The sequence below is a fragment of the Magnolia sinica genome, chromosome 1, assembly GCF_029962835.1.
Source record: "Magnolia sinica isolate HGM2019 chromosome 1, MsV1, whole genome shotgun sequence".
NCBI classification, from domain to species: domain Eukaryota; kingdom Viridiplantae; phylum Streptophyta; class Magnoliopsida; order Magnoliales; family Magnoliaceae; genus Magnolia; species Magnolia sinica.
The window spans coordinates 45,017,163-45,033,707 of record NC_080573.1 but is presented as its reverse complement, the minus strand read 5'-3'; the positions used below and the strand labels follow the sequence as shown (position 1 = coordinate 45,033,707).

Genomic DNA, 16,545 nt, shown 5'->3' with positions numbered 1-16,545 from the left:
GCTTCCTTTTTTTTCTTTAAACCTCAAATTATCTATTAACATGGATGAATGAAGTGGATAAAATAAATAAACAAATTTGCATTTTCCTTTTTAAAATGTATATTTTTTTACTCTTAATTTTTATTTCAAAACTTTTAACGAAATATCATATTTATTATCAAATATTTCAAAAAAAAATACAAATTCTAAATTTTTATTGTCAAAATCTTAAAATTTTTATCAAATTTTATTTTATTTTTATCAAAAATTTCAAAATGCCGATTTTTGCCAATGATGTATATATTTCGTCGGTACAAATACTTTACTGACGAATGTTTTCGTCGGTAAAAAGTTCCTTCACTGACGATATTGTATAACGTCGATAAAAATAGCCTCTTCGTCATCGGAAAGGATACTAAGGGATCTTTTGCCCACGAAATATTTGGTTCATCGGGAAAAATTACATTTATCGACAAAATAATCGTCGGGAAATTAATTTTCACCGATGATACATAATGTCATCGGGAATAGTTTCCAGGCCGTCGTTGTAAATGGTGGCGGGAATCTTTTGCTGACGAAATCATATTTCGTTAGGGAAAGTCATGTTTACCGACGAATGTTTTCATCGGTCAAAAGTTCCTTTGCCAACGATATTGTATAACGTTGGTAAAAATAGCCTCATCAATCTTTTGCCGATGAACTATTTGGTTCGTCGGGAAAATTACATTTACTAACGAAATAATCGTCGGGGAAATAATTTTCACCGGCGATACATAATGTCGTTAGGAATAGTTTCCATGCCGTCCTTGTAAATGGTGGTGGGAACATATTTGGTCGTGGCTGGAATCTTTTGCCGACGAAATAGTATTTTGTCGGGCAAAGTCATGTTTACTAATGAAATTGATTTCGTCGGAACTAAGTTCGTTGGTAAAAGGCCAATTTCTTATAGTATTTCTATCCACACCGTCCATCAATTTGGAGAGATGTATGAATTCTATCTACACTGTCCATCCATTTTTTTCATATCATTTTAGATTATAGTAGAATTTTTATTTTTATTATTATTATTATTTTTTAAAGAAGGCATATCTATGTATCAAGTGGACCACACCAAAGGAAATGGTGCTAAGGATGACCACCATTGAAACCTTTTTAGGGTCCACCATATTGTTTATTTGCCATCCAACCTATTAATATGGTCATATACACTTGGATGAAGTGAAAGTAAATATCATCTTAATCAAAAACTTTCATGGCCCCTAAGAAATTTTCAATGGTAGGAATTTAATCCCCACTTTGTGGTCCATTTGAGCCTTGAATCTTTGTTATTTTTGTGGTCATACTCTAAAATGATATGTATAAATGGATGGAAGATGTGGATAGAATTCATACATCTTGTTGGCCCCTTAGTGGCCCATCGGACCCTCATTCATCTCATCCCCCATCCAACCATTGCATCCCCCATCCAACCATCCATTCATCTCATACAATCATCCAAACATCCATCAAACCATTTATCCAGCCATTCCATCCATCTATATATCCAGTCATCCAAACATCCATCCATCCATCCAACCATACTATTCATCCATCCAACATCCAACCATCTCATTCGTACATTTGATCATCCCATCAATCATCAAACCATCCATCCATCCATGTCATTTATCTATACAACCATCCCATCCATCCATTCATACATCCATCCAACCATCCATTCATCCATCTATCCCAGCTATCCATTTAACAATCCATCAAACCAACCAATCCATCTGTTCATTCTATCTAATCATCAAAACATCCATCCATCCTTATCATCTATCCATCCAAACAACCACCCATCCATTCCTATCCCAACCATCTATCCATCTCATCCAAACATTCATCCATTCCATCCAACCATCCATCCCATTGATCAATCTATCATCCGCCCATCTAACCATCCAAACATCCCATCCAACCATCCCATCGATCAATCTATCCATCCGTCCATCCAACCATCCCATCCAAACATCCATCCATCCCATTAATCCATCCCAACTATCTCATTCATCGGTCCAACCACCCAATCTATTCACATACTGATCCATCCAACTATCTCATTCAACCATCCATCCAACCAACCATCCAACCTTCCTATCTATCCATCCATATAACTATTCCATCCAACCGTCCAAACATCCATCCATCTAACCATCCATCCACCATTCAATCGATTATTGGAGGTTGATCTAATGGTCAAAAGTACTTTTTGTTGTACGATCATTGATTTGGAGGTCGATCTTGTGATTGTAGGTGATGTGCAACATTCGATTGTTGATTGGAGACTTAATGAAGTGATGTACGATGATTTCTACCATCTGATAAAGGATTGGAGGTTGATCGGATCGTCAACAACACTTTCTATCGTTCGATTGTTGATTGGAGGTTGATCAAGTGATTGTCGATGTACACCATTCCATCGTCAATAGGGGAAATGATAACAAGATTTATGTTGGTTTGTACCGTTCAATCATTAATTGGATGTTCATTAAATTTTCAACAATACTTCGTGTCGTTCGATTATTGATTAGGAAGTCGATCGAGCGATCATCAGTAATGCACATTGTTCGATCGTCGATCAAGAAATTTATGAGGCAATATACATTGGTTTCCACTGTTTAATTGATGAGCACACAGACAAATGAAGGAAAACTATTCATAAGAGTGCACGAGCAGTTGAAGGAAATCTCAAACATCACCTTTATCTAAAACTTTTGTGGCCCCCAAGAATTTTTCAATAGTACAAGTTCAATTCCCACTAATTCTTTAGGATGATCACTAAATTCTAGCCTTATTTCATAAAATGCGCTACTAAGATGTATGGACGGTGCGGATTAGACACATACATCACATGTGAGTTTACTTAGTGTTCTTAGCTTAGTAAATGTTACCCATGCAACTACTTAAAGTGAGAGAGATAGGTGATGGGAGTGGATAAGCTGCTACATACCCTAGTAACACCTTAGTGGGTGTTACCCCTACCGTAGGGCCCACCTTGATGATCTGTTGGATATTTATACCGTCCATCCATTCATACAACTCATTTTATGAAATGAAACTACATTCGTCGTAAAAAGTTTCAGTTGGTGTTTGTTACAACGAGTTAACATAGTCGTCGCTAAAATAAACTATCTGCAGCGACTTTTGTGTCGTTGCAAAAAATAATATTTTACAACGACACTCAATTCGTTGCATAAAGTGAACATTAGCGATGACAATTGAAATGCGTGGCGAAACGTCTTTCCTGCCATGTAATTTTTCTGGAAAAAATTGGTGGGAAAAGTTTTTATGACGATAATTACAGCTCGTAGTAAAAACATTGACTATTTGCGATGATTTACAATGTTATTGCAAATACTCTAATATTTCGCAATGAAACTACATTCATCGCAAAAAGTTTCAATTAGTATTTGTCGCAACGAGTTAACCTTATCGTCGCTAAAACAAACTATTTGCAACGACTTTTATGTTGTTGCAAAAAATAATATTTTGCGACGACACTCAATTCGTCGCATAAAGTGAATATTAGTAATGACAATTGAAACATGTGACAAAACGTCACTCCCGCCATTTAATTTTCAAAAAAAAAATTGGCGAAAAAAGTTTTTGTGACGATAATTACAGCTTGTCGCAAAAACATTAACTATTTGTGATGATTTACAATGTTGTTCCATATATTCTAACATTTCACAATGAAACTATATTCATTTAAAAAAGTTTCAATTGATATTTGTCGTAACGAGTTAACCTAGTCATCGCTAAAACAAACTATTTGCAGCGACTTTTGTGTTGTTGCAAAAATTAATGTTTTGCGATGACACTCAATTCGTCGTATAAAGTGGACATTAGTGATAACAATCGAAACGCTTGATGAAACATCTTTCCCTCCATTTAATTTTTCTAAGAAAAATTGGTGGGAAAAGTTTTTGCGATGATAATTATAGCTCGTTGCAAAAACGTTGACTATTTGCGATGATTTACAATGTTGTTACAAATACTCTAACATTTCGCAATGAAACTGCATTCGTCACAAAAAGTTTCAGTTGGTATTTGTCGTAACGAGTTAACTTAGTTGTCACTAAAATAAACTACTTACAACGACTTTTATGTCGTTGTAAAAAATAATGTTTTGCGACGACACTCAATTCATCGCATAAAGTGGACATTAACGATGACAATTGAAACACGTGGTGAAATGTCTCGGGAAAAATTGGTGGGAAACGTTTTTGCGATAATAATTATAGCTCATCGTAAAAACGTTGACTATTTGTGATGATTTATAATGTTGTTGAAAATACTCTAACATTTCACAATGAAACTACATTCGTCACAAAAAGTTTCAGTTGGTATTTGTCACAAAAAGTTAACCTAGTCGTCGCTAAAATAACCTATTTGCAATTACTTTTGTGTCATTGTAAACAATAATGTTTTGCAATGACACTCGATTCGTTACATAAACTGGACATTAGCGATGATAATTGAAATACATCGTGAAAAATCTTTCCTACCATGTAAATTGCTAAGAAAATTTGGTGGAAAAAGATTTTGGAACGATAATTGTAGCTCATCGCAAAAACGTTGTCTATTTGTGATGATTTACAATGTTGTTACAAATAGTCTACTATTTCACAATGAAACTACATTCGTCGCAAAAACGTTGTCTATTTGTGTTGATTTACAATGTTGTTACAAATAGTCTACCATTTCACAATGAAACTACATTCGTCGCAAAAAGTCTAATTTAGTATTTTTTTTGCAATGAGTTTAACTAGTCGTTGCAAAAAGAACTGTGGAAAAAAGTCTAATGTTATATTTTCGCAACGAGCTTAACCAGTCACGCAAAAGCTGCTGTTTACGACAACTTTTGTGTCGTCGTAAATTTTTTTTTTTTATGACACGTAATTTGTCACAAAAAGTGGCTATTAGCGACGATTGGTTAAGCTCGTTGTGAAAAATTCATGCGACAAGTTTTCGCGATAAATTTCGCGACGACAATTGAAGCTCGTTGCAAAAGAGTTAACTATTAGTGACGATTTAAACTACCATCGTAAATAATCTTTTTTTTTTGACGACTTGAAATGTCATTGTAAAAAATTGACTTTTTGTGATGAAATTAGACTCGTCGCTAAAAAAATCGTTGCAAAAAGTCTAATTTATTGTAGTGTCATTTCCATGAATAACCCATTCCACAAAAATAACAAATAAAAACAACTGGGATGAATCGTTTCAATTGTGAAGAATAAAGATATACCTCTGCCACCTTCTCTATCACTCATTGATAGCAATCCAGAAATTGAAGTCCAGATGGTTAGCCCTTACAGAGCTCCATAGTTGATCTTCTTCCCTTACATGGCTCCATGGTCATCTTCTTCAGTAGAAATTCTTTGACCACAAGCAGCATGTTCAATACAAGAAAAATGTAGGGACTCCAACTTTCTAATCATATCACAATCAAAAGCATGGATAGATCTCAATGTTGAACTACAGTCAAATGATAAGATCTTAGGTTGGTATCGTAGGTCAAATTCCCAACAAAGAGGCTTAAACCTCTCTCTCGGCCTCCCATGCAAAAGGCTGCCCTACCGACTCTCTCTCTCCCCCCTGGTTGGTCTGTACTACACCCCAAAAAAAAAAAGAAAAAAAAAGAAAAAAAACCCATGTAGTTTTGTAACAACTATTTTTGTAATTTAGTTTGAAGAACCCCATCAAGAAGATTACTTTCCAACAACCAGATGGTTGGTGTAGTTCTTAGACTTGAGAGATTTGTACCCAAGGGTCCAATAAAGTAAAATTCAGAAGATGGAAAGTAAAGCTTGATACACAAACTAGTAATGCTGTCGTGCTATCATGTACCAGTTTCTGAAGAAGTAAGAAACCATGCCATGTCTTGGGAGTTATTTAACATAAACATTCTAGATAAGAGAAACACCATGATCAAATATAGTTTGTATACTAATGCAGTCAGCAAAACAGTACAGTTAGTAAAAAGGACACTTTCATGAGGAGCATTGCTCATGGAAATCATAAAAGCATTCCAGCCACAAAAGTAGATCAGTTGGAAAGCAATCATTCTGCAAGCAATGAGGATGGAAGGAAAATCAATCGCGATCAATAATATATGTTAGAATCCACAAGTCATGCATCATTAGTAATTGAGAAACATATGGTGATTTTGAACTAAAAAGGTAGCAGAGCGCCAAAGGACAGACTTACTTCCCACACAATCTCCATCGTCTCTTCAATTTCTTTTCTATGAGCTGAAATGAGAGCCTCTTCCTCCTACACAAGTGAAGCAAGAACACAGTTCCAAACTCAAAAATACCAACCAGACACCGAGATTAAGTTATTATTAGGAATACTATACCAACTTCAAAGATATGCCTGAGTAGGTATTTTCCTCCAAGGGAAAGTAGGCCAAGTCCACCTAGAGCCTTCACTTTCTGTAGCTAGCATTGGCCAAATGCTTTCCTCCACTAGGTTCTGCAAGAAAGGACCAAATAAATTATAACCATATTTGGTTTGAACTAATTGATAGATGCACTTGACAAGCTGAAGCATGCACTGTATATAAAGTTATAGTGCCAAACAATATGATCCATTTGAAGCAATAATACATCTTAAACAAATATTTCTTTTATAAAACCATGAATGAATAGACATTCGAAGAATCTTCCTGCATCCCAGTTCCTGCATATCCAAATTTAATATGAATTAAGCTAACTGCCATAATTGAGGAATTATAGGATATTTGGCCTGCATCTTTGCATGGTATACACAGGCTTTCAACTCAGACAAGTGGGTTGTGTGGATCAAAATCCATACCATTGATCAATTTTACCCATCAGCAATTGGACTATGCCTTAAAAATACCACTGATAGGGCAATCTTAATCTGCCAATTTGTAGCCTATAGAAGCACTCAAGAAGAGAAATTGAACAATGGTCCATATTCAACTGAAAAAGATCCAATGTGAGAGATTTTTTGGGCATTCTCCATCCACGGTGAGACTCAACAGCCCAATAAATAGATTACTGAAATGTGAGACCCACTTGTCTGGCATGGAATTGAAAATAGTTACTTAAAATAAAATGCATGACTAGCCAAATAGGAACAATGAGCCTCGTAAACCGGATCATGGAAGAAAAGACGATATGATTCAGCAACAATTGCAGCACATGCATCGCGAGGATCTTTAAACTCTGAAACCTAAAACTTTAATCATGAAATAAGGTGCAAAAGAAGAAATCATAAAATAACTGTAGTAGAAGAAATAAGAAGATCAATGCACAGAACAAAACCTTTGTTATCAAAAGTAGAGCATCCAAGCTTGAAATGAATATTTTTATGTAAATATGTCTTACAAATGAACCCATGTGAAGTAAATGTGCCATCCATGTTTATGAAAATGGACCCGAATATCCAACGAGATGAGAATCCCTCTAATGTAAAAGATATATGTTGTATTCAAAATTATATTCTGGAAATAATTTGAGAAGGAAAAATGTATTGAATCATTCGGCAAGCATTAATGTACCAGCCTGCAAGTGGTTGAAGATGTTTACCAAATTTCCGTCAACCAAGGCCTTTGCATCTTTCAGCACTTCTGCATCTTTCTAATGAACAACATAGATAAATCAACCACCAGCATCACACCATTAAAGACAACCAAAAGGTAATGACAATCACAATCCAGCAAGCTTTTGGCACAATCAGTTCTACCACATAAATAGAAAATCACACTTAAATGCTCTAATGACATCATTGGGCTAATGCTGCCAAAATCAAAGACACATCTGACACTTGCAGAAACAAGTTGCAGCAGGCAGCAATGGCAGTCCAGGACTGGACAAAAGGATTGGAACAGAGCACATTGCAAAAAAGAGTCTTCACCTTAAATTTGCATTTCAAAAACCCTGCAAATTGGGGATTTGGAATACACTCAAATCCCAAAACACCATTGGTAGGAAGATATTGTGAATTCTATCACATTATTCATGGAAATAAATGAAAAGAACAAGAAATATGGAGCACATCATAAACTTATGGGATCTTCGGTGGTTTGATCCTCACCGTAAAAGTAGGTAGACAGAATAGTGATCCTCTCAGTTGGCTGAAATGAAAGAACCATCAGTTCCAATGTTTTGAATGGACAAAAAAATCTAATCAGTTATTTAACTGTTGAAATTATTAACTTGTTAAACATACATGAAGCAATGAAATAATCAAGTACAGAAACAAAATTCCAAACGCAAGTTAAACTACAGATAATAATTTCGAATATATAAACAGGCGCTGCTGGGATCTGCAACAAAGTCCGACAGATCGGGATTCATCTTCATTGTCGCGGATCCCCCCATACCGAAACTTCGGAATATGTAATCCTCTTCTCATCGAGAACTCAAAAACATGGATTTGCATCCTGGTGCTTCTGGCATCAATCACAATCCCATACCCTTTCTTTCTGGAGCCTCTTGTGACAGTCGAAAGATAGAAGAATACGTCAAGGATGATGACGACAGCCACAACGAAGAACCAGAGGTTTCCATGGCCGGGCTTGGGATTTGAGAAGATGAGCTAATGGGAGGAGATGGCACTTCTAGGGTTTTGGTGAATACATGGAGCAGCAGAAGGTTGAACTACAGTAGAGGGCAGAGGAGATGGAGAGAGAGAAGGGGAGAGCGAGTGGAGAGGGAGAGGCAGAGAGAGAGAGAGGAGAGGGGGAGGCAAGGAGAGATCGAGAGAGAGAGACTCGGGGGAGGCGAGGGCTGGAGTGAAAATTGTAGATAGGTTTTTTTTTTTGGTCCTTATAGGGCCCTTTGCAAGCGGCCGTTAAAATTGGCTGCTAGCAAAGGGTAGCCCCATGCGTCGGCTAAGCTCCAGTTTCTTGTAGTGAGATTCATACCAGCTACTATGGATCCAAATTGAGAATTTACAAACAAGCTCCAACCACAGGGAATGTACAAGGGGCAGTTGTTCACGAATGCATGTATGAGAGGGTACAATGATATGTCGTTGCCAGTAGAAGTGATTATGGTAGTGGGTGGATATAAACTAAATACAACTCTTAGATTTGGTAAGACTAGAACTCTAGTTTTCAGACATCCTTGACAACATCTCGGATCATAATCATGCCTAGAAACTAAATTCATGCAAATCTAATTGTTGCTTACCTAAATAGTTTTCTTTTTTAATGGCATGCTTATCTAAATATATTACAATTGATTTCCATGTAATTGACTTGATTCAACTATATATAAATTTACCATCAATCCACGAAGTCGAATGAATGCAAATCTACTCTTTTGAGTCATCTATGGTGGTTTTATTTGATTGAATATCATTACCTTTTTTACTGTCACTTCACTCTTGTGTGCACCATGACTGACTTCCATATCTTTTGCCAATAGATTCTCTAAACCAATATGTCTATGACAAATAGATACCGAAAAATAAAAACCAACATTAAATTTGAAAGAATCTGAGAATCTGCATGCAGAGCAACAATTATCACAATCCATAACAAAAGGGGGAAAAGAAAATGGAGAAGGAGAACAATTTTCAGGGCAAAGAAAAAAACAATAAATGGCTAAGAGAACTCCACAGCCACTGAAGGGACAACAATAGCATCCACCGGAGCCACTTGCTAGCAAATCCATTGATCTCAGCCTAGCTACACCTACATAGCAGGAAAAAAAAGAAAGAAAAGACAACTAATCTCCACCTGCAGCAAGGCATCAATGTGAGACATTTGACTCAAAATCTGAAAGATCCAGAAGAATTGGCAAAGACAACAGATGTATGAATAGCTAAAGATTAAAAAAATGAAAAGTGATTCCACCACAATTTGTTAAAGAATAGACAAGGCATCGATCCATGACTTTCAATATTCGATACCAATGCATGATTCTACATATATTGATTGGTGAATCTCAAGACCAACTCATAAATGATATCAACTTGTAAATCCGTTGAGAAACAAGTACGAATTTTTCAGTTCAAAAGTTCAGACTATCAACGCAAGAGCACTGATCCATTGATGTAGAAGTGCGCGTTCACTTGGATGAGAGCATAAATCCACAGATAAAGGGGGAACGAACCAGCTACACTCTACCTTCGAGTACATAGTGAAAGTAAGAGGAGAAGAAAGGCATAGGTGGAAGAAACTGACGTATAAATATTCAGCAGAAAGTAACATATGCAAGTTTTATCAAGTTTTAAATATTTAAGCCAAGTAGAGTTTTTGAACTATGGTTGAAACTAGATGACATCATATGGGATCTGCAATCCTCCTCTTGTTGGGTATCCTTAGAAGGCCTCTTGTAAGTGGGCCCGTCTTAGCCTGGTATAGACCTCGATTCCAGTCCCTACCTAATGCATTGCCGTGGACTTGCATTATTCGACTGGAATTATGCTAGTTGGCTTGCCCTGTGTCAAACTCGGCTCCTTAGCTCATGGGCTAGGCTGCACTTAACCTGGGCCTCTTAGCACACTAGTTAGGCCTGGATTTGCTGGCTAACAAATGGACAATCTTAAACCTATTATTGAAGAAGTCGAATTATTGATCTACACCGTCTATACCACTAACATAATCCCAATTTGATTGCCAAAATTCCTGTTAATCACCTTGTTATCCAACTATAACCATCCGATCAATGGCCAACATGTCATTAGATCCATATAAATTATAATAGATAATCAAGAGTTGAACAATCCAACTATGGGCTCTTATCTTTTATTCCTCATGCCCCTCAAGATCAGTCTGATTATACAATCCTAACAATCTGAATCCGTGGCCCACAAAATAGATGGTCCTCGTCAATTATAAGAGAAAATTATCAGCATTGATTTGGACCATCAATAGATCGGTTCCCTAGATGAACAGACCATATTCAAAAAATGTGTGCTAGTTGGCATGTTTGCAGCAGAGTCGCTTCTCCATCTCACTCTCAATTAGCTTTCCATTATAATAGCAACATATGGGCCGGAGAACCATTGTATAATTGAAAGGAAAAGTCTGGGGCTAGTAGACTTAAAATAACACTGACAATCTAAAAATTTGCCAATATTTGAAAAAAAATTACACAGAGAAGGAATATTGACTGTGGACTGCCGATATTTGGCTTAAACCTGTTGGACATATGCCTGTGGGGCCCATTGGTGAGCAATCACTAGTGGGTGGGTCCCATATGTTTAGGCCTCTTCTGTTAGAGATAGTTTTCAAATTCAAATTTGAATGAGGATAGGAGACAGTAATAAGACCGGATTATTTGGTCTCATCCAAACTCTCATCCTTTCCTATAAAAAGGATAAGGTTCTCTCGTGAAGAAAATAATTAAAAATACCGAGAGTACACAAAGGAATAGTGGTTGGTACATAGTAATTTGTCCATATAGCTTGTCCTTTGGACGATCTAAACTATAGATCTTGATCCGGGGCCATCTATACTGTAGAATCAGAGGGGTGAATAGACCCATCTGCTCCAGTAGTGAATAGGCAGGCCGCTGGATTTGGACCGTTCATCTTCAGCTTTGTGGAGGTTTCATATCGTGTAGACCGTCAAATCTTGAGGGCTCACACTTCTGCACATTCTTTTAGTGGTATTAGAGCGACTCAACGGCGGATTTCCGATTTATTATTTTCATATTTTTTAAAAAAAAAGGTAAGTGGCCCTTTTTTTTTTAAGTGAGAATTATCTGCTTTGGATTAAATTCCTGCTCATGGCTTTTGAATGGTATCAAATCAGTGTGCGCACTAAGACTCTCGATGTGTACATATGCACCGACTTTTGGGCCCACGTGGATGCATGTACATGTGTAAAACTAGACTCTTAAATGTGCATGTTGTGGACAGTACCCACCGAATTTATCTTGCACAGGTAAAGCTCCCTCATGCTTCCTGTCCTTCTGTTGCAACTCAGGAAGTAGAGCTTGGGAACCACAACCGAAGGCCCACACATCAGTTGTAAATTTGTTGAGAAGTTCATATGATTGAATCTCTTCCCTCAATCCAACTCGATGGTCGGCAGATAATGGCCAGACAGAATTGCTTGTCCTTTGTGCATTTTTTGTACATAGTTCCCAGATTTTCTTCTGTAAGTTCATGTGAGATATTCTAAAGCTGTTCTTTGAGGTTGAGTGGTGATCTTGCTTCACGTCAGATTTGGGCCATCCATCAGATGGGAGGCACCACTAACATACTATAGATTGGGCTGGGCCCCACTGATCAGGTTAGCTGCATATGCTCATTTAATATAGACCTTTGCCAGAGAGACATGCTCCTGGTATGTGTTCAGCCCACTGGATAAGTGGCCCAGATCTCACACATTTCAACATATTGGGGTGTGTGCTACAAACCATATTTATGACTGAGGAGAGTCCAGAGGGTTGGTTTGCAATGGGAACACATGATTGCTTTCAAGGGAGTCATTTGATATTCTGGCAGTATGTTGAGGTTGATTTGCAAGTACTCAGAAAACAAAAATACACCTGACACATTAACAAAATTGAACTGTCCAAATGGTGGGACCCACTGGAATGTGGATAGGTTGTCATTTGAAGGGAAGATTGATTGAAATTAATCTAATTTGTGATTAATGACCATTTGCTTGTTGGGTGGTGACTAATTGACTCTGTTCATTTTAACCATTCTTCACTAAAACAGGTTTAGTTTTAGGCTACTTAGCAAGATGCTGAGATGTAATTCAAAATAATGTCACTTTTGTCTTTGTTGTTTCTTGATGCCACATCAGACAACTTTCATCTTTTGCTTGCAACCTCTCATGTGCGTGTGTGCCCCACCTCAACTAAGATCTTAAATGGTTCGGGCTAATGGGCTCTTAGATACAGCCCGAGCCCGACCCAATTTATTAACAGGCACTACACCAAAATCATCAATTTGAAACGGTTATGATTTTGGTTTGGAAACGGTTGTACTCCGTTGCCTATTTAAAACGGTTTTAAACCGTGTCCGTGCATTAGCTAAAAGCCTACCATCATAGGAAAATACGCCGTTCCCAAGGACGGGCTCTCTCCTCTCTTCCCTCTCTCTCTCTCTTCATTTTGAAAACCCTTTCCCAACCCTTTTCTCTATCCCTCTCTCACTCCGTCTCTCTCCTCATTTTAAAAACCCAATCCCTCTATTCCAGCCCCTTTTCTATTAGTCTCTCTTTCTTCATTTCAAAAACCCTATCCCTCTTTCTCCGTCTCCTTTCATCTCCATTTCGAAAACCCTACCTCTTTTACAATCTCTCTTCTTTATACTATTTTAATTTCCTATCAAAACACAGCAATATCCCATGGAAGAACCGTTCAATCCTCCGAATAGGGCAGTACCAGCACCTCAATTGGCTCCTCGGTCACCGCTACGGCCATGGTCCTTGCCCTTGTCCTCTCCTTTGGCGCTGCTAACGTACGAGAGCCACATCGTCGTGGCTTGATCTGATGGCCGCATAGATCTGGAGAGAGAAAAGGGAAGAGAGATGGGTTCCGCCATCAATGGCAGACGGCGAGCAATGCTCTAGAAGGGAAGAAGGAAGAGACTGACGGTGTTCTCTCTTGGCGATTGGGTCGTCATTGCAAAAGGAAACCCATCTCCCATGGCTGTAACCTCAACCATTCATCGTCGCTGCCCAAAAGGCAAGACTCATCATAGTTGCCTCTCTCTCTCTGCCCCTTGGCTCTGTTCGATCAGATCACCGGTGCCAATCATGGCATTAAGATCGACAAGCGACGATAGTCCTGATCCGAATTGCTGCTCCTGCTGCCAAACCAAATGAGAATACGGCAACAGGCCCTTCCAATGGACATCTGCTGACAGTGGTGGATCTCCATTGATTCCGGCATAGCAGGAGTTGATGGAGAGCACAATGAAGGAGATCCGAGATGGGCCTTCCGTCTTGGGTATGGATGTGAAATTTTGAATGTAGGTGTAGCAGGTATATATTTTAAATGTTTTAAATTCTTGCTATGAAAATCTACTACTAGCTTCTCCATGTGCCATAAATGAATGGTGAAACCCGAATCTCTCACGTGCCATAAATTGTTTTTAGGATTTTTGCATGTAAGGTGTATGTTGTTATGCTTGTGAGAAGGGCCTATGCATTGGATAATGTTACGTGGGTGGAGGAAAAGGTGGCATCGGCAGAGATCAAATGGGAAATATCTATGGCAGGATCTGTAACACAGTGGCTGAAGTGCAGATGGTTTAGGATGGTCTTAAGTTTTGCATTTATTTGGGCCTAAGAAATATTGGGCTATTTCAAATCCCGGCCTAAGAAATATTGGGCTATTTCAAATCCCATGGTGGAATCAGATGGTGCACTGCACTCAAATGAACAGCGGTGGGTGCATGTCTCCAATGTTGTAGTCGTGAATGGGAAAATGTTAGTATCATACTCAATACTCACGCTGTTGGCCCGTCCAAACTTTATGCTTGAAATGCAAACAAGAAAGATAAGGCAGCTAGATAGAAAGATTTCACAGTTTATTCAGCTCCGTATGCCAAAATGCTAGAATTATGAAAATAGCAAATATTCATTCTGATCTTATTAATCTTCAGAGAAGTTATATTATGCCTGAGTAAATAACTTGTACAGCGTCCTAGAGTCTGGAGGTGGGGCACGTGGCCCTGTAGCTAGATTGATTCACAGTTTTTTTTTAAAGAAAAAAAGAAAAAAAGCAGAGTTATGGATGAAAAAGTTGTGCAGTGCTTGGTTTCTGGCAAAGCCAAGTGATTCAGCTTAGAACTGAGTCAATGAACTGACTTTTCACTCGATGCACTTAATGTTCAGATATACCTGTTGCTAAAGAACTTTTCATTTTATCATAACTTATCCTGTATTATAGCATTCTGGAGTTCATTAGACCATTTTATGTTCCTAGAGTTGTTTAGAAGGTGAATTTAGTGGTATTTGAGCAAGACTAAAATATTTTTCCCATTTTTTAAAAATGGAAACAATAATCTACTAACACATGTTCCTCTATGGGAAGTTCTTATTAAAAGCTTGCTGTTTGATTACTGAGCTAATCATATTCACATTTAGCATATAGAACAATTTCTTTTCAAAAGTAGAATTATGTTGACTTCAAGAAATGGCACGTTTGATGTGCTGTTTTTTCATGCTGACTGCTGAAAGCAGACCAAGCATACATGTAAAGCAGCGGAAATTGCTACCACTGGAAGTGTTAAAGCAGTAGTGTCAATAGCAGGACTCGCCTGGAAATATTCGAAGAGTCCACATGGTATTATACTAACTATACTTTTTATAGCCAATACTATAGTTTTTAGAAGCAAGCAATGATTTTTGAGAGAGATGCATTCAACAAGTAACATTTTTAAAGCAATAGTTAGTGTTCAATTGACTTCAAACATGGGTTTTCTGAAATGACAGATACTCTGGAATTTATGACCTTGATAATTTAATGTGAATCACATTTTTTTTCTGTAAACACTAAATTAGAAGTCTGGTTTTGAGAAAATACAAGCATTTGTTTAGATGTGAGTGATTTTCTATTGTTTATATCTTTTGGGTGTTGTAATATCTGTTGATTCTGCCCTCTTTCACTTTTGGGCATGTTTATTTTTCATTCAGTGGATACAATGTTGTTCTGTTCTCCACACTAAAAGCTCGCTGGAAGTGTTACAACTGGTCCCACCTCTAAAATGAGTAGTAAAGCTTGGATAGAATGGATATAATGTTGTTATCTACCTTTGTTATTACTTGTACATTGGGTTTTTTTTGGAGTCTTGGAATGTATGTTATACAATGCAAGCTTGTAATTTCTAAATTTCTATATCCATGTATTTTTTGTATTTTTCTTGTAATGCGATAGCCAGGCCTATTTTTCTTTTGATGCTTAATTTTAGACCAAATGACAGGTCTTTAGAGATACAGTTGGGAAAAGGTTATAGCTCGGTATCAGGTAACACCATTTTAAGCTTTTTTTTTTTTTTTTTTGCCAAATGCACTATGCGTAGGTTTTTTGCCAAATCCTGAAAAGAGGACTGATCACCTATAGGAAGGCTGCCCACATGGTAAGAGCAATACAAAGTGTTTTCAGTCACTAAAAAACTAGAAAATAATTGTCTCATTACCCCAAAGTGACTTTTTGTAGATAAAAAATGCATGAATTAGCCTTGCAATGCTGGCAATCTGTAAGTGAAAAGCTCTCCCTTGAAAATTGTGGAAAAGCTCTCCCTTGACTTTTTGTAGCTAAAAATGCATGAATTAGCTAAAATCTATGCTGTCTAATTGCCTATGTATACAATGTGTATATGTAAGCGTCTTTGATGTGCATGTGGATGCATGATGGCATTCTTTTTCTTAGTCAATGCACTATAAAATTTAAAAGGATGAAGATGATGTAAACATCCTTTGGTTGTCTGTTATTGTGATGATTCACTTTCATATTTGAGGAAATGAAATCATTATATAATTGTCTCGAGCTATTTTCATGCTTGATGTCTCAACCAAACCAGGATCATTTGTTTTCTTGATGTGTGTGATGTTTTCAGGCAACAATTGAG

At 37.5% G+C, this 16,545-nt stretch overlaps 1 long non-coding RNA gene across 1 annotated transcript; it reads right to left on the bottom strand.

Annotated features, from left to right (window-relative positions):
* Nucleotides 1-5,923: 5,923 nt before the first annotated feature.
* Nucleotides 5,924-8,684, bottom strand: LOC131247610 (uncharacterized). The gene is made up of 3 exons (XR_009171892.1): nt 7,584-8,684; nt 6,390-6,501; nt 5,924-6,300 (listed from the first exon to the last, which is right to left on the bottom strand). It is a non-coding gene; the product is annotated as an uncharacterized LOC131247610 (long non-coding RNA).
* Between the last annotated feature and the right edge of the window lie 7,861 nt (nt 8,685-16,545).